This window comes from Chiroxiphia lanceolata, chromosome 5 (assembly GCF_009829145.1).
Source record: "Chiroxiphia lanceolata isolate bChiLan1 chromosome 5, bChiLan1.pri, whole genome shotgun sequence".
Lineage (NCBI taxonomy): Eukaryota > Metazoa > Chordata > Aves > Passeriformes > Pipridae > Chiroxiphia > Chiroxiphia lanceolata.
The window spans coordinates 71,536,431-71,554,812 of record NC_045641.1 but is presented as its reverse complement, the minus strand read 5'-3'; the positions used below and the strand labels follow the sequence as shown (position 1 = coordinate 71,554,812).

At 46.5% G+C, this 18,382-nt stretch overlaps 1 long non-coding RNA gene across 1 annotated transcript; it reads right to left on the bottom strand.

The window, feature by feature from the left end:
* Positions 1-569: 569 nt before the first annotated feature.
* On the bottom strand, positions 570-8,861 carry LOC116787697. The gene is made up of 3 exons (XR_004357395.1): positions 8,650-8,861; positions 2,942-2,953; positions 570-580 (listed from the first exon to the last, which is right to left on the bottom strand). It is a non-coding gene; the product is annotated as an uncharacterized LOC116787697 (long non-coding RNA).
* Positions 8,862-18,382: the final 9,521 nt, after the last annotated feature.

Here is an 18,382-nt window from a genome sequence, read left to right as displayed (position 1 = left end):
GAAGCTGCATCCTCATTATTCTCATTAGCCAATTTTCATTAATGTGAGGAAAGCTGTGGGAGACTGTAGAAACATCCGTTGAACTTCAAAGTCTCCTGGTTTCTTTCTCTCCTCAGACTTAGAATCAGGGTTCTCTGTGGTTTCCCAAGTCTCAATGCCAGGGTAAGACACTGGTTTATGAAGTTGCCTGACCAAACCAGGAGCCTGTTTTTTTTGCAACAGTTTTCTCTCTGCACTCTGGAGCAATGAGACTTTGAAGGTGGTCAACCTCAGTTTGAAGCAGCTCATTTTTAGCAAAAAGTTTATCTGATTTTTCTCCTGTTTCTCTCTCAAAGGCTAACGATGACTTCAACACCACATTTTCTGATTTCAAAACAGTAGACTCAACATCAGAAATCCATTCAGAAGCAGGTGAATTTTTAGCTTCTTCTTGTGCACAAGACAAACAGGCTTATAACACCACACAAATTGTACCTTTACCATTTCCTTCCTTACATGTCTGCTTAGCCTGACATTGTTCCATGCATACCATAATTTTCTCCTTAACTTTCTGAAACCTTTGAACCAAGTCTTTCCCAACCTGGGAAGGCAGAGATTTGTGTTTTTGCAGCAGATTAGCCTTGACAACCCTGCTTTGCTGCAGCAATTTAATGCCACCCGAAAGGAGGGAGTTTAGATTTTTGCCTGTCAGTGCCCCCGGAAAATCGAGATCCTTGTGTCCAACCAGTCCGTGGTATCTTGTAATGAGATCCTTCACGTAAAGATTCACAAGATCAGAGGGTGATTTGAGTGCCCTTGTCAGGGGGATCTCAGCCAACAACATGAAGACCCCTCAGCAGACCCTGCTGAAGTGTTTCCCGCTGCTGGCAACTGAAAGAACTCGCTCCAATATTTCAGGGAATAACAGTCTTTATTAATACAAATTTTGACAGGTTAATAAGGTTTGTCATCGGTGGTGATAAGGTCTGGCTGCAAAAATATGTTCTAAAGAATCTTCTGACATATATGAAGCAAGTGCAAGTTCTGGTCCTAAAAGCAATAGTTAATATGCCTTGCCAGTGCCCTTGGCCATCTCCAGCACAACTGCTGTCCCACAGCTGCTTCTGTTTCCCTGCAGGTTGCAGACACCCATCTGGCTTCCCCCCCGGCTCTCACCCCTGCCATTTGCAACCCTTCCCCGACCGTTGCCCACCCTCACACTCTGTTTCTTCAAATACACACATGGAGTGATCTCCTCCTCCTTCTGGATGCTTCTCCTCCCACAGCAATGCCTTTGCAGGGACATTTCTTTCTCCTCGTCCCCTCTCTCCACCTTTCAAACTGCAGTGTGGGGCAGTGTCTCTGTCTCGGGCAGTTCCCTTGTCCTAGGAAAGCTCCAGCAGGTGGGAAACAGCCTTTTCAGTAGCATGCCAACCCTTCAGCCTTCCTGAGGCCTTTCCCCTGCCCTGAAAGCAGCAGCTTCCGTGTGCTGTCCCCAGGTTGCTCCTTTCAGCTGCTGGCACAAACAGGACCCAACTGTGCCAACTGCTGTCCCATCCTGCGCTCAGCACGAGGGACGGGGCAGCCCAAAAAGAAGCCCTGTTGTTGGAGTGAGCCCAGACCCTCAGACAGAGGGGATCTCCCAGTCCCTGTGATAGCCTGTTGGTCACAGCCTTGTGCTGGGCTGTCAGAGACCCTGCTCTGCCCCTCTCTGAGATGCCCCATGGCCTGAGGGACAGACACAGGGAGCTCTGTTCACAGAAGCACATCCCAGGGCTGCATTCAGGTGGTTTCCCAGGGGATGTGACTCTCAAAATGAACTGATCTCAAGACACTGTCCTTCCTGGCCTCTCTAGAAGTAGCTGATGGTGTTTGTGCTCACTCGATTTCCTCTCTCCACACGCACACACAGTGTGAATGCTTAACTCTCTTCTTTACAGTGCAAATATGCTCATTTGATGTTCCTCTGTGGGGGACAAACAATCCTTATGAGGTGGAGAGATAGACCAGTGCTGGGAACAGTGATTGCAAGGGACTGGTCTGTGATGAGTGCACTGGGACCCCTTGAGCAGGGGGCCCAGAAAAGAGGGTCACAGGCCAGACTATTTTGGTCACTGTTGGTCCTTCATGAGTATTCATGGAGGCCTGGCTGTGGAAGGGACAGGGCTGTGTGCCCCCATCCTGTACAGTCACCAACTTCAGCTCTTCAGTGGTGCTTTATGCAGCAGGAAACTTCCTGGAGGCTGTTCTTGGCAGCAACTTTGAAAGAACATTTGAGCCTTCAGGCACTGCCCTGAGGAGATCCCCTTTCCTTTTGGAGCTCAGTTCTGTCCCAGCAGTGCCCATGGCCTGTCCCTGCCTGCATTGCAGGAGTGACACACAGCAGAACTGTGACCAAACTGGCAGAGCATTCAGGCTTTACAGCAGCAATCAGAGGTGGATCAGATCAGAGGGTGGAAGTTAAAGAGAGGAGCTCTGGAAGACCAAGTACTGGTGCTTCCTGGAAGATCTGCCATGCCAGGAGTCTTTTCCTATCCATTCCTGCCCACAGAACTGTCCCTGAAATTCAAAGAAAGGTCTTGGGTAAAGGAGCTCAGGAAAAAAAAAAAGACTGAAGGGTCCTTTGTATTTTTAAACACAGAGATTGATTCAAAGAAATCCTTAAACAATATGTAAAGCACACTTTTATTACGGCCGGGGGATACAGGGGGTTTCACCCGCCTGTGCATTCCGCTGAGAAATGAAACACAACAGATTTTTATACATTTGGAAGAAGTGAGCTTCTGCCGGATTCTGTCCCTGGGATGGGGCAACCCCGGATGGACGGACAGACTGGGAATGACATGCTGCATAGCAGTGCTGCAAAATGGCCTCTGGGGTCCTGGTGGATGGCCAGCTGGCCAAGAGTCAGTGGTGCCCTGACAGGGGCTCACCGCTCGGTCACACTAGGCTTTTCAGACACACGAGTTCTTCCCTTGTGCACACACACAGACAGTTCATGGCAGCAGGGGCAGTATCTCCTGGGGCTCCTGCTGCCATGCCCGGAACCTGGATGCACGATGCGCCTCCTCCCTGTGGGGTGCCACCTGTTCTGCCACTATCCGAGATGCCCCACGGTCTGAGGGATGGACACGGGGAGTTCTGTCCACAGAAGCATGTCCCAGAGCTGCATCCAGGGGCTTTGCCAGGGTTTAGTACCATAAATGCAATGTGACACCGAGACACTCTTTGTCCCACATAACTTCAAGGCTCCCCCAGGAGGCCGATGGCATTTGTACTTGCTCAGAGTCATCTCCCCACACCAAGACCAGGTGTGTGCTCAAGACTTGTCTGTGCAATGCAAACAGAGACACCCTGTCTAGTCCTTCCGTGTCTCTCCAGGGAAGGTTAAAGAACCTCTGTGGGTTGGGTGAGAAGCCAGTGCTGGAAGTAGTGGTTCTATTGTGAGTGCCAACCAAGAGTGGTTGGCAGGTCTGGGATGAATGCCCTGGGGAGTTGACCTGGGTTTTCTAGTGCACATGGGAATAGATACACACCCTTCCCTGGTGGTCCTTCATGTCTCTCCCAGGAACCTGGAAGTGCACAGACACTGCTGAGTTCTTTCACCTAACACAGTGCCACTCTTGAGAGGTTCACTGGTGTTTTTTCTCCTCAATATGTTCTTGAGAGAGGACTTACAAGAAGACCTAAACCTTCAGGCACTACCCCGAGGAGATCCCTTGGTAGGATGGAAATACTGTTGTGGAGGGCAGTTGTGCCACAGAAGTGCTAATTGCCTGTCCCTGCCTGCAGGCCAGAGGGCTGACACACTACAGCCGTTAAACTTCCCGAGCGCTCGGATCTTACACCGACAGCTCTGGAAAAACCAAAGGCTGATGCTCCCTGGCAGTGCTGCTGTGAGCAGCATGACAGAAATGATCCAAAATACAGGTGGAGAACTGCAAGGATAAGTTGACCAATTGTGAGAAACAGGGAACATAGTCCCAGACACGGCTCCCTTGATAAGGGGCTGGTTTTTGAGACATGGAAGGGAAGGTTAGAGAAAGGGATGTCTGGAGTGCTCAGTGTGTTAAACGTAGGAAGAAGATCTCCAATAAGACAAAAATATCCGGATGCTTGATCTGGTGCTTTTCTGAAGACTTGCCTATCACTGTGAGTCCCCCACAAATTTGACATCTCCCAATACTCTCCTAATGCTCTTCCAGCACCCAACAGTCCTCTATTTCCCTCCTTCTCTCTCAAAATAAAATTCCACCTCTTTTACTGCAGCATGACTCTGTCTTGACCAGTGTCCCCAATGACATCACCAATGTCCCTGTGATGTCACTTTTGTCCCCAGGGGTGGCACCCTTCTCCTCAATGATGTCACCAATGTCCCTGTGTCTTTGCTGGTATCTTTGGTGTGGGAGGAATTTTCGTCCGTATGCAATATTGGGACTCGGGCAGGCAGACTCAGTGCAGGATTGAAAAAAGCAAACAGCAACATTTTCCCCCAGCAAAGAAAGGCTGGGAGCTTTGTCTTTGTGGTGCAGTAGGTGGACCAGCCTGGGTACTCCATGGGTAGCAAGAGCTTTCTGTCCTGGCACCTTTGGTCTGGGAGGAATCTTCCTCCATATGGAATTTTGGGACTCAGGCAGGTAGACTCAGCGGAGGGTTGGAAAAAGGAAACGACAGCCTTCTCCCTAGGAAAGAGCCTGCAAGCTTTGGATTTGTGGTGGAGTTTGTGGGCTAGGCTGGGCACTCCATGGGCAGTAAGATTTTTCTCTCTTGGAACCTTTGGTCTGGGAGTAACTTTCGTCCATATTCAATTTTGGCAGTTGGGCTGGTAATTTGGAGGTAGGGCTGAAAATAGAAAACAGCAACCTTTATCCCCAGGAAAGAAAGCCTGGAAGCATTGGCTTTGTGGTGCACTTGGTGGGCCAGGTTGGAGACTACATGGGCAACAAGAACTGCCTCTACTGGTACCATTGGTCTGCGTGGAATCTTCATATATATGCAATTTTGGCAGTCAGGCTGGCAGCCATTATCCTCAGCAAAAAAAGTCTGGAAACATTGGCTTTGTGGTGCAGTTGGTGGACCAGCCTGGGGACTCCATTGGCAGCAAGAGCTTACTCTGCTGGCACTTTTCTTGTGGGGGAAATCTTTGTTTGTATGCAATTTTGGGAGTAGGGTTGAAACTTGGGAGGCATGGTTCAAAACAGGAAACAACAGCCCTTATTCACAGGAAAGAAAGCCTGGAAGCTTTAGCTTTGTGGTGCAGTTGGTGGGCCAGGTTGAGCACTCCATGAAGAGCAAGAGCTTTCTGTTCTGGTATCTTTAGTGTGAGAGGAATCTTTGTCCATTTGCAATTTTGGGAATAGGCCTGGCAGTTGTGTGGCAGGGCTGAAAAGAGGAAACAACAGTCCTTACCCAAGGAAAGAAAGACTGGAAACTTTGGTTTTTTGTTGCAGTTGGTGAGCCAGGCTGCTCCATGACCAGCAAGATCTTTCTGTTCTGGTCTCTTTGATGTGAGAGGAATCTTTGTCCGTTTGCAATTTTGAGAATAGGGTTGGCAGTTGTGAGGCAGGGCTGCAAACAAGAAACAACACCCCATATCGCCAGGAAAGAAAGCTTGGAAACTTTTCCTTTATGTTGCAGTTGGTTTTTCAGCCTGGAGACTCCTTTGGCAGGAAGAGTTTGGTGTGGAAGGAATCTTTGTCTCTTTGTAATTTTGGGAATAGGGTGCTAGTTGTAAGGTACTGTTGGAAACAGGAAACAACAGCCCTTATCGCCAGGAAAGAAAGCCTGGAAGCTTCGGCTTTGTGGTGCAATTGGTGGGCCCGGCTGGGCACTACCGGAGCAGCAAGAGCTTTCAGTGCTGGCACCTTTGGTGTCGGAGGAATCTTTGTATGCAAATTTGGGAGTCGGTCTGGCAGTTGGGAGGCAGGGCTGAAAACAGGAAACAACAGCCCATATGGCCAGGAAAGAAAACCTGGAAACTTTGGCGTTGTGATGCAGTTGGTATATCAGCCTGGACAGTCCATGGTAGCAAGAGCTTTCTGTGCTGGTAACTTGAGACTGGGAGGAATCTTTGTCCGTATGTAATTTTGGGAGTATGGCTGGCAGTTGGGTGGTAAGGCTGAAAACAGGAAACAACAGCCCTTATCCCCAGGAAAGAAAGTCTGGAAGCTTTGGCTTTGTGGTGCAGTTGGTTTGTCAGCCTGAAGACTCCATTGGCAGCAAGAGCTTTCTGTGCCAGCACCTTTGTTGTGAGAGGAATCTTTGTTTATATGCAATTTTGGGAGTCGGGCTGGCAGATGGGAGGCAGGGCTGAAAACAGGAAACAACAGCCCATATCCCCAGGAAAAAAATACTGGAAGCTTTGGTTTTGTGGTGCAGTAGGTGGGTCAGGCTGGAGAATCCATGGGCAGCAAGGGCTTTCTGTGCTGGCACCTTTGGTATGGGAGGAATTTTTGTTTGTATGCAATTTTGGGAGTCTGGCTGGCAGATATGAAACAGGGCTAAAAAGAAAAACAACAGCCCTTATCGCCAGGAAAGAAAGCCTGGAAGCTTTGGTTTTGTCGTGCAGTTGGTGGGCCAGGTTGGGGACTCCATGGTGAGCAAGAGCTTTCTGTGCCGGCACGTTTGGTGCGGGAGGAATCTTTGTTTGTATGCAATTTTGGGAGTCAGGATGGAAGTTGGGAGGCACGGTTCATAACAGGAAACAACAGCCCTTATCCCCAGTAAGGAAAGCCTGGAAACATTGACTTTGTGCTGCAGTAGGTGGCCCAGGCTGGGCACTCGATGAGCAGCAAGAGCTTTCTGTGGTGGCGTCTTTGATGCGGGAGGAGTCTTTGTTTGTATGCAATTTTGGGAGGCAGTCTGGCAGTTGGGAGACAGGGCGGAAAAAAGGAAACAACAGCCCTTATCCCCAGGAAAGAAAGCCTGGAAGCTTTGGTTTTGTGGTGGAGTTGATGGTGCAGGCTGGAGAGTCCACGGGCAGCAAGAATTTTCTGTGCTGGTAACTTTAGACTGGGAGGAATCTTTGTTTGTATGGAATTTTGGGAGTTGGTCTGGCAGTTGTGAGGTACGGTTCAAAACAGGAAACAACAACCCTTATCCCCAGGAAAAAAAGCCTGGAAGCTTTGGTTTTGTGTTGCAGTTGGTTTGTCAGCCTGGGGACTCCATGGGCAGCAAGAGCGTTCTGTGCTGGCCCTTTGGTGTGGGAGGAATCTTTGTCCATTTGCAGTTTTGGGAGTAGGTCTAACAGATGTGAGGCAGGGCTGAAAAGAGGAAACAACAGCCCGTATCGCCAGCAAAGAAAGACTGGAAACTTTTACTTTGTGTTGCAGTAGGTTTGTCAGCCTGGAGACTCCATTGACAGCAAGAGCTTTCTGTGCTGGTTCATTTTGGGTGGGCAGAATCTTCATCCGTATACAATTTTTCGAGTAAGGCTGGAAGTTGGGAGTAAGGACTGGAAACAGGAAAAAACAGCCCTTATTGCCAGGAAAGAAAGCCTGGAAGCTTTGGCTTTGTCATGCAGTTGGTGGACCAGCCTAAGGACTCCATGGTGAGCAAGATCTTTGTGTGCTGACACCTTTGCTGTGGGAGGAATCTTTGTTTGTAGACAATTTTGGTAGTCGTTTTCGCAGTTGGGAGGTACGGTTCAAAACAGGAAACAACAGCCCTTATCCCCAGTAAGGAAAGTCTGGAAGCTTTTTCTTTGTGTTGCAGTTTATGTGTCAGTCTGGAGACTCCATTGGCAGCAAGAGCTTTCTGTGCTGGCACCTTTGGTGTGGGAGGAATCTTTTTCCATATGCAAATTTGGGAGTCGGTCTGGCAGTTGGGAGGCAGGGCTGGAAGCAGGAAACAACAAGCCTTATCACCAGGAAAGAAAGACTGGAAGCTTTGGTTTTGTCGTGCAGTTGGTGGGTCCGGCTGGAGACTCCATGAGCAGCAAGATCTTTCTGTGCTGGCACCTTTGGAGTGGGAGGAATCTTTGTTTGTATGCAATAAAAACTGGAAGCTTTGGCTCTGTGGTGCAGTTGGTGGACCAGGCTGGGCACTCCACGAGCAGTAAGACCACCTTTGGTGCGGGAGGAGTCTTTGTATGCAATTTTGGGAGTCGGCCTGGCAGCTGGGAGGCAGGGCTGAAAACGGGAAACAACAGTCCTTATCGCTGTATCAGTTCGTTTGGATACATGTCCGGAATAAAGACAAGTGCCAGAAATATTCAAATACACAAAATATCTTTTGTTACAGTGATAATAATAATAATAATAATAAACTTAGCAAGAAGAATCAAAAACTAAAAAAAAAAAAAAGGATACCAAATAACCACCTTGTTGGGTGGCATTAAAACAAATAGTACTGACAGCATTTAATACAGTATTAACTAGTGAAAAGGGGGTTAAAGGATGCCAAAAATGGATCTTAACATAATATTATGGATAACTATTAACACGATATTGTTTAGTGAATTAAAGGGGAATACTATGAACAACTTGTTTATGTAACAATATTCAATAATAAAAGGGGAATTAAAGGGACACTAAAGGGATATTAAAAAGTTTGTTCTCTCAGTTGCTTCCTATCAATAAACTGTGCTTACCCACACAGACAGGTCAGGGCTGTCAGGATCTGCAGCAGCTGGTCGGTACCCATGCTTAGCGGGCATCCCCGCAGAGCAACAAAGTCTCGGTGGTAGGATGAGTATCGCTCAACTCAGCAGTCCAGACACCCCATTTTATCAGTTCCACATTACACTACGTAGGGCCAGTATGCAGTATAAGGTGATGCCTGCATAGCAACCAAACACCGCCTAACCATTACCTAATGGCAACAGTCTGCGCATGCCCTACTTGTAGGGCAAGGAGCGAGTGACCCTTGCCCACATAATCTTCCTCCCATCATCATCTTTCTCACCCCTGTGTATGACCTCTACCACTGTGTTTCAAGGGTAGATGTATCTATCTTGTGGTATGTAGCAAAACCAAGGAAGAACTCAGCTCTGATAATAAGGAATATCAAGCTGACTTGCTAAGAAGCACAATGGACCTTACAATTAGCCTGTGCCATGAAGTTACATTGTACCATACTCTAGCTGTTTTTACATCCTAATATAATTCCTTTCTCACGCCTCTATGCTCCGCTGATCATCAAATTCAAAAGTAGCCCCCTTAAAATTGCCAGGAAAGAAAGACTGGAAGCTTTGGCTTTTTGGTGCAGTCGGTTTGTCAGCCTGGGGACTCCATGGGCAGCAAGAGCTTTCTGTGCTGGTAACTATTGGTGTGGGAGCAATCTGTGTTTGTATGCAATTTTGGGAGTCGTGTTGGGAGGCATGGTTCAAAACAGGAAACAACAGCCCTTATCCCCAGTAAGGAAAACCTGGAAGCTTTGCGGTGTAGTTGGTGGATCAGCCTAAGGACTCCATGGGGAGCAAGAGCTTTCTGTACTGGCACCTTTGGTGTGGGAGGAATCTTTGTTTACATGCAATTTCAGGAGTCGGTCTGGCAGTTGGGAGGCATGGTTCAAAACAGGAAACAACAGCCCTTATCCCCAGGAAAGAAAGCCTGGAAGCTTTGGCTTTGTGTTGCAGTTCGTTTGTCAGCCTGGAGACTCAAGTGGCAAGAAGAGTTTTCTGTGCTGGCACCGTTTGTGTCGGAGGAATCTTCGTCCATATGCAATTTCGGGAGTCGGGCTGGCAGTTGCGAGGCAGGTCTGAAAACAGGAAACAACAGCCCATATCCCCAGGAAAGAAAGCCTGAAAGCTTTGGCTTTGTGGTGCAGTTGTTTTGTCAGCTTGGGAACTCCATTGGTAGCAAGAGCTTTCTGTGCTGGTAACTATTGGTGTGGGAAGAATCTGTGTTTGTATGCAATTTTGGGAGTTGTGTTGGCAGTTGGGAGGCACGGTTCAAAATAGGAAACAACAGCCCTTATCCCCAGTAAGGAAAGCCTGGAAGCTTTGGCTTTGTGTTGCCGTTGGTTTGTCAGCCTGAAGACTCCATGGGGAGCAAGAGCTTTCTGTGCAGGTAACTTGAGACTGGGAGGAATCTTTGTCCATATGCAATTTTGGGAGTATGGCTGGCAGTTGGGAGGTAAGGCTGAAAAGAAGAAACAATAGCCCTTATCCCCAGGAAAGAAAGCCTGGAAGCTTTGGCTTTGTGGTGCAGTAGGTGGGTCAGGCTGGAGACTCCATGGGCAGCAAGAGCTTCCTGTTCTGGCACCTTTGGTGCGGGAGGAATCTTTGTTTGTATGAAATTTTGGGAGTCGGGCTGGCAGTTGGGATGCATGGTTCAAAACAGGCAATAACAGCCCCAGGAAAGAAAGCCTGGAAACTTTTGCTTTGTGTTGCAGTTGGTTTGTCAGCCTGGAGACTCCATTGGTAGGAAGAGCTTTCTGTGTTGGCACATTTGGTGTGGGAGGAGTCTTCATCCATATACAGTTTTGGGAGTTGGTCTGGCAGTTGGGAGGCAGGGCTGGAAACAGGAAACAACAGCCCTTATCCCCAGGAAAGAAAGACTGGAAGCTTTGGCTCTGTGGTGCAGTCGGTGGATCAGCCTGGGGACTCCAAGGGGAGCAAGAGTTTTCTGTGCTGGCACTTTCGGTGTGGGAGGAATCTTCGTCCATATGCAATTTTGGGAGTCTGGCTGGCAATTGTTAGGCACAGTTGAAAACAAGAAACAACAGCCCTTACCCCAGTAAGGAAAGCCTGGAAGCTTTGGTTTTGTGGTGCAGTTGGTGGCACAGCCTGGGCACTCTGTGGGCAACCAGGGCTTTCTGTAATGGCACCTTTGCCCTGGGAGGAATCCTCATTTGTATGAGTTTTTCGGCAGGGGGACCGGCAATGGCGGTGCGGGGCTGACTAAATGGGACAGCAGCTCTGTGCCCCAGGATAGAAAGTCTGTGAGCTTTGGCTTTCAGGTGCAGTCGGTGGTGCAGCCTGGGCACTTGGTGGGCAGCAAGAGTTTTCTGTGGTGGCACCTTTTGTCCAGGAGGAATCTTCGTCCATGTTCAATTTTGGGAGTTGGACTGGCAATTGGAACGCAGGGCTCCAAAAAACCAACAACATTCCTTTCCCTCAGGAAAGAAAGCATTTAATCTTTGGGTTCCAGGTGCAGTTGGTCGTCCAGCCTGGGCACTCCATGGGCAGCAAGAGCTTTCTCTCCTGGCACCTTTTGTCCTGGAGGAATCTTCATCCACGTTCAATTCTGGGAGTCGGACTGGCAATTTCAGCACAGGATTCCTGAAAATTAACAACACCCCTTTTCCACAGGAAAGAAAGTACTTACCATTGTGGTTTCAGGTGGACTTGGCTGTCCAGCCTGGGCACTTCATAAGCAGGAAGAGCTTTCTGTTGTGGTACTTTTTGTCTAGGAGGAATCCTCGTCCGTATTTAATTTTGGGTGCTGGACTGCCTGTTTCAGCTCTAGGATTCCTGCATCAGACCTTTTCCCCTGGAAAGAAAGCCCTTACCTTCATGCTTTCTGGTGCAGTTTGTGGGTCAACCTAGGCACTCCATGGACAGTCAAGAGCTTTCTCTGGTAGCACATTTTGTCCCTGAGGAATCTTCATCCATATTCAGTTTTGGGAGTTGAACTGGCAATTTCAGTGCAGGGCTGAAAAAAGAGAACAACAGCCCTTTTCCCCCAGGAAAGAAAGCCTGGAACCTTTGGTTGTTAGGTGCACTTGGTGGGCCAGCCTGGGTAGCAAGAGCTTTCTGGTGTGGTAGCTTTTTTCTGGGAGAAATCTTCATCCGTATGGAATTTTGGCAGTCAGACTGGCAATTTCAGTGCAGGCCTTATAAAAGGGAACAGCATCCCTTTCCCCCAGGAAAGAAAGCCTATCCCCTTTGGGTTTCAGGTGCAGTTGGTGGGTCAGCCTGGTCACTCCGTAGGCAGCAAGAGCTTTCTGTCCTGGCACCTTTTGTCTGGGAGGAATCTTTGTCCGCATTCAATTTTGGGAGTCGGACTGCCAATTTCAGCGCAGGGCTCCTGCAAGCAAACAACTACCATTCCACTCAGGAAAGAAAACCCTGACCCTCCATCTCTCATGTGCAGTGTGCGAGCCACTCTTGGCACTTCATGGGCAGCAAGAACTTTCTGGTGTGGCACCATTGGTCTGGGAGGAATCTTTGTCCGTATGTAACTTTGGGAGTCGGCCAACTTCTGCGCAGGGTTCCTGCAAGTGAACGATTGCCGTTCTACATATTTCGGTGCGAGAATCATGTTACATAGGGTTTGCCCAGAGAAATATGCTGGGGAAAAAAGCTTGCTCAGCTCTTGCCCCTTGTCTTCAGAACCTTCTCTTTGCACCACAACCAAGTGACACTCCTCTTTTCCAGAGAGGTTTTGAACTGCAGTCCCTCTGCAAGTGCTCTGTACCTTCCTTCCCAGCTCCAAGTGCTTCCCAGGTAGACTTACGCCAAAGTGTTTATCCCCATCTACGTCTTCTGTGTGAGCAGTATAACGAGTGCCCATAGGAATTGGTAGGTAGCAAGGACATGATGGTAGTTAAAGCTGAGAACGAAGCTGCAGAGCAGTGGTGTCAACGCGATTCCTCCCAATACATTTAACTCTGCGAACACTAGCGGAAACTCTTCTGTAAAAAGCACACCACAATAGTTAGAGAATAAGCAAGTGCGAAGAGCTGAGAAATTAAGGGCAGGCCACCGATCACCTTTCAAAAAATCAGTTTGCTACACAGCTTTTGTCCTCACACATAGTTTGGTGACAGAAGAATGTTACATAGGGCTGGCCCAGGGAAATACGGTGGAACCTAACCTTAACCCTAACCCTAACTAGGGATGTAAACTTTTCAACTAATGATGCACTGCAACAGTGACAGAATAGGATAGTCCTAAAAGCTGAGAAATTAGTTCAAGGCACCAGCCTCCTTTCACAGAATCTGTTTGCTGCACTACTTCTGTCCTAAAACATATTTTGGCGTGAGAAGCACATTACCAAGATCTCGCCCAGAGAAATATGCTGGGTCCTAACCCTAACCCTGACCCTAATCCTAACCCTATCCCTAAACCATAACTCTAACCCTAAACCCTCAGACTAACCCAAATCCAACCCTAGCCGTAAACCTAACCCTAAGGGTTCGCACAGAGAAATGTGCTGGACCTAACCCTAACTAGAGCTGTAGATATTTTGACTCATAGTGCATTGCAATAGTGACAGAATAGGATGGTCCGAAGAGCCAAGAAATGCAGTTTAAGGCACCGGCCTCTTTTCATAGAATTAGTTGGCTGCCCTGTTTCTGTCCTCACACATATTTCGGTGCGAGAAAAATATTCCCTGTGGCTCGCCCAGACAAATATGCCTGGACAAAATCTTGCTCAGCCCTTGCCCCTTCTCTTTAGAAGCTTGAAGTCGCAGTACACATGCAAGTGACAGTCCTCTTTCCCAGAGAACTTGTAAACTGCAGTCTCACTGCAAATATTCTGCCCTTCCTTCTCAGGTATATGTACAATTACCCACTTCCCAGGCTCACTGACACCAATATGTTTATCCCATCTCAGTGTCCTGTGCCAGCGAAATACCAACCCTGCTTAGGCATTGGGAGATGGCAAATGTGAGCTAAGAGGGAAGGTGAAGGGCAGGGGTTTGAACGAGATTCCCCCCCAACACACTGAACTCTGCGAACTTTTTCCGAAAATTTTCGGAAAAAAATCACACTGCAGGAGTGAGAGAATAGGCAAGTGCGAAGAGCTGAGGAGTTAAGTGCAAGGCTTAAGAGAGATGTTTTGGAAAAAAGACAGCTCTCTTAAAAGACATTTCTAAGACAAGGCTTAAGAGAAATGCCTTTAGAAAAAAGCTTTCTCATCCATTGCCCCTTCTCTTCAGTGTTGTTTTAAACACAAATGATTGTAGTTTCAGTTAGCACAGAGAAATATGCTGGGAGAAATCTTATTTTTTTCAGCTCTAACAAGTATTAAGAGAAATATCATCATGTATCGTGAGAGTGGGATAAAAACTTTGGTCTCTGTGAGCCCTAATAACCTGTTATGGTACTTGCAGCTGAGAGGGAAGTTGCAGAGAACATGCAGTTTTTACACTAGGGAAGAAGACTGTCACTTTATTGTCGTGGACAAGGACCCATTGAAGGGGCGAGGGGTGAGCAAGCTTTTTCTCCCAGAATACTTCGCTGGGCAAGCCTTACAGAGTATGCTTCTCTCATTGAAATATGTGTTAGGACAGAAGCAGTGCAGTAAACTGATTCTTTGAAAGGAGGGGATGCTTTGTACTTTCTTTCTGGTTACGGACTATCCCATTCTGTCTCTTTTGCCCTGTTTTTTTTCAACAAAGAAGTTTCCACCTGAAGTTCGCACAGAAAAATGTACCTGGCGAATGGCTGTAATTATTTTTATGGTCTTTTCTGCCATCTAGCGTAGTTTTTAAAAATTGCAGGGTTTTTTATTATCTTTTAAACACACAACTTTTTTTTTTTCCAGTCCATAAATTATGGTTGCATCTCTCGTTTCTAATGACTTCTTTCTCAGCTTTTAATTTTGGATGCTGATTACTCCTTTTAAGCTTACAAACGATGTCTCTTATCTAAAGATTATAGGATTCTCAAGATTTTCAGGGAAGCAGATGTATTTACTAGTTTCTCAATCCAAGTAATCACGAATATTTGACAGTACTGTCTCACACTGTCCTTTGTAAACACAAAAGCTTGCAACTTCAGTTAGCACAGTGAAATTTACTGGGAGAAATCTTTTTCCAAACCTTCTTTTTTGAGGTCTAACTGCCATCACCCTCTTGCCATCTCCTAAGGAGACTTGCTATAGCGCTCGCGAAGAACGACAGGGGGATAAACACTTTTGCCTCAGTGAGCCTGGAAAGTGTGTGATGGTATTTGCAGTTGAGAAGGAAGTTGCAGAGTACTTGCAGTGGGACTGCAGTTTACAATCTCTCTGGGGAAGAGGACTCTCAATTGCGGTGTGAACAAAGAGACAGGGCAACGGGTAAGCAAGATTTTTGTCCCAGTATATTTGTCTGGGTGAGCCATGTGGGGCATTCTTCTCTCACCAAAATATGTGTGAGAATAGCAGATGAATCATGGTCTGATTCTTTGAAAGAAGGCCGGTGCCTTGTACTTGCACAGCTCTTCTCAATTGCCTAATTTGTCACTCCTCCAGTATGGCTGTAGCCAAAAAGTTTCCGGCTCCAGTTCACAGAGAGAAATGTGTCGGTGAAAAGGTTGTTTGGACTCCTGCTCTGTACCTTCCTTCTCATCTCTTATCACCATCACCCACTTGCCATCTCCCAATGCATAAGGAGGCTTGCTATACCACTCACACAGAAGCAGCCTTTTAAGTACACACAACACATTAGAACTGTGCTTTTTCCCTTCACGCTCTGCTGCAGAGGATTCTGAGCAAGCTTTTCTCCAGGCACATTTCTCTTTGCTAACTGGAGCTGGATTCTTTTTGGTTTAGTTTTATTCTCAAGGATGACAGAATCGGATAGGCTCTTTGGACCGGGATCTGAGAGAGGAAAAAATCATTATGTTTCCTGGAGCTTTAAAAGCAAGAGCATATTCCTAGTGTGTGGTGTGTATCTGAAAGATTGTCACAAGAAGGGGGAATGCAGTACCTGATTTTGTTTTTACTGATTTTTTTTTGCGAAAGATGGACCACTTTAAACTCTGTGAGCCTGAAAGTGCTAGACAGAGAAAAACTTGGGATATATGCATTCCTTCCAATGGGAAAGAATTGTCATTATTTTAGAAAGACCACCACCAACATTTAGTTCCACCTCCAACATTATTATGTAAGGGCGTTGCTCCCTAGACAAAGGAGTCATGACAGAAATGTCTTGCTAGTCATTACTGCCCTGGTAGCTTATTTTCTACCCCTGAAACACTGGGGCTATGTGCTGTCCCTCCTATGAGAAAGAGCCATGATTCCCTTTCAGAAGACAACCACCAAAATTTTATTCCACCTCCAAAAGTGATCCTGTCAAAGGATTGCTCCCAGGTCAAAGATACCTGGAAAAGAAGGTCTTGTTATTAAGTCCCTTCCACAGGCATCTTATCATCTACCTCTAAAACACCGGTGCTACAGGCTTTCCTTTCTATGAAGAGAACAAACCTTTCTCCTGTCCCATAGCTGTATCTCCCTTAGGCTTCCACTGACACTTGCCAGCTTTCTCTGCTCACAGGCAGAGTGTACCAGGCTTTCTCCAGAACTTAGACTTTCTCCTATGCTGTAGACAGGCTAGCATATTCGTCCCAAGATGTCTCTCTTGGCTTTCAGCCCTTTCTAACTTAGGAGAAACTAATAGATGTGTCCTCTTGCTGTTCTGCTCTGAATTCCTTACATGTTTCCAGGCAGAGGAAATTAGCAAAGTCTCTTAAGCATCTACCTTTCTTAGTTGAGGAGGAGTCATATGCAGACTAGCTCCTCAGATCCTATCTGATCTTATCTGACCACAGATCCCTGTATTTTCACTACCTAAACTGTCCTTCTCCTTTACCACTTATGCCAGCCTCAGCTGGTCCTCCTTTTCTCTTGAGGGGAAAAGTAACTTGCTGTTCTCAGGAGGTGTTGCTTCAGAGAATTTACAATTGGTCTAGATGAGGAGTCAGAAAATAAAAAAAAAATCCCAACCTTCTAAAGTTTTCAAAGAATCACAGAATGGGTAAGCTTGGAAGGGACCACAGTGGTTCTTCTAGTCCTACCTCCCTGCTTAGGAAGGATCATGCTAGAGCACACTGCTCAGGATTGTATCCAGACAGTTCTTCATTATTTCCAGTGAGGGAGACTCTACAACTCTCTTGGCAATCTGTTCCATTTCATGGTCAGCTGCACAGTAAAGTTCTTCCTCATTTTCAGGTGGAACTTTGTAGGAATCAATTTCTGCCTCTTATCCTATTATTTGGCATCACTGAGAAGAGGCTGATGCTGCCTCTTGACATCCTCCTTTCATATAGTGACATACATTGATGAAGTCCCCTCTCAGTCCTCTCTTTTTGAGTCTGAACAGGCCCAGATACCTCAACCTTTCTTCTGCAGTCCTCCAGCATCTCTGTAGCTTTCCACTGGACCTGCTCCAGTAGCTCCATGTCTCTCTTGTACTGAGGAGCCCAGGACTGGACACAGCACTTCAGATGTGCCACGTCAGGGCTGAGTAGAGGGGCAGGATCACCTCCCTCTACTTACTGGCAATACTGTTCCTAATGCACTCCAGGACACCATTGGCCTTCTTGTCCACAAGGACACACTACTGGCTCATGGTTCTCTCAATCAGTTGCCTTCTCTTAAAGCCTTGAGTTCTATAGCCCTGAGAAATTTGGTTCTTGCTTTAAAAGAAATTAAAACAGCAGCTGTGGATAAAGGCATGGAATTACTGATTACAGACTCAGTCATACAATGAGGAAAAGAAACACCATTCCTTTCTGCCAGGTCATGCATCAAAGGTCAGGCCACCCAGTTACACAAACAGGAAGGTTTCTTCCTTCTCCTCCTCTTCCTTGTCTCTATCACCTGGTCTGGCTCCAGCGCAGGCAGGGCTAGGCTGTAATGTTGGGGTTTGAGTCGGAGAGTTGCAAGCACTGAGGCAGGGATGGGCAGGTTAATCACAGATCTCTCATTTAGCAAAGCAACATCACAAACTTAATTTTGCTGGTGATGTTTTAGAGCTCGTTGGTTTAAATTAAGAGTCTATATGGGGAGCAAACCCTTCATCATATATCAGCATTATCATGATTGGTGAACTTTTAACACTGTTAAACTCATCATGGCAGTGCCTTAGCAATATTATGCTCTGTAGTGTGAGACAATACCTTTGCAGTTCTTGTTTATCTCTAGTAACTTCAATATTAACAATTAATTCTATCAAAATACTTTATAACTGTTTCTTTCACCAGCAGAATATTACTGAGAATCAAGATTATACTATTACAGTGCCTAATAACTGGGTGATGAGCTAAAGAAGACTTTTATCTAGGATATGGAAAGGTTAACTTCCACACAGGGGCTTTGAACCAAGAAGGAATATTAATTTTCTGAGACTTAAGAAATATCTGGGTATCAGAACAATTAGGTAAGAATATTAATACGGGAATTAATCATTCAGATTGTGTGAATGGAAAATTATGTAAATTGAAATCTGGAAAGACAAGATTAATGGAGTAAATTTTATGTTACAACAGTGGCCTCTGAATAGTGATCTCTGAACAGTACTGAGTCAATGGCTGCTCCATATGCTGTGCCAATGGCAACTTTATATGGCCTGCTTTTGAAATACTAAATGAAAGACTTTGGCCTTTTTGTGGCAAATGGAAAAAAGTCCCACAAATGGTAATTAACCAAATTATATGGTGGTTGAAACAAAGAAAAGATTAAACTCTCTCATTAAAATCAAATGCCTTTTAATATGACAGACATAAATAATTTACAATTACGGGGTGC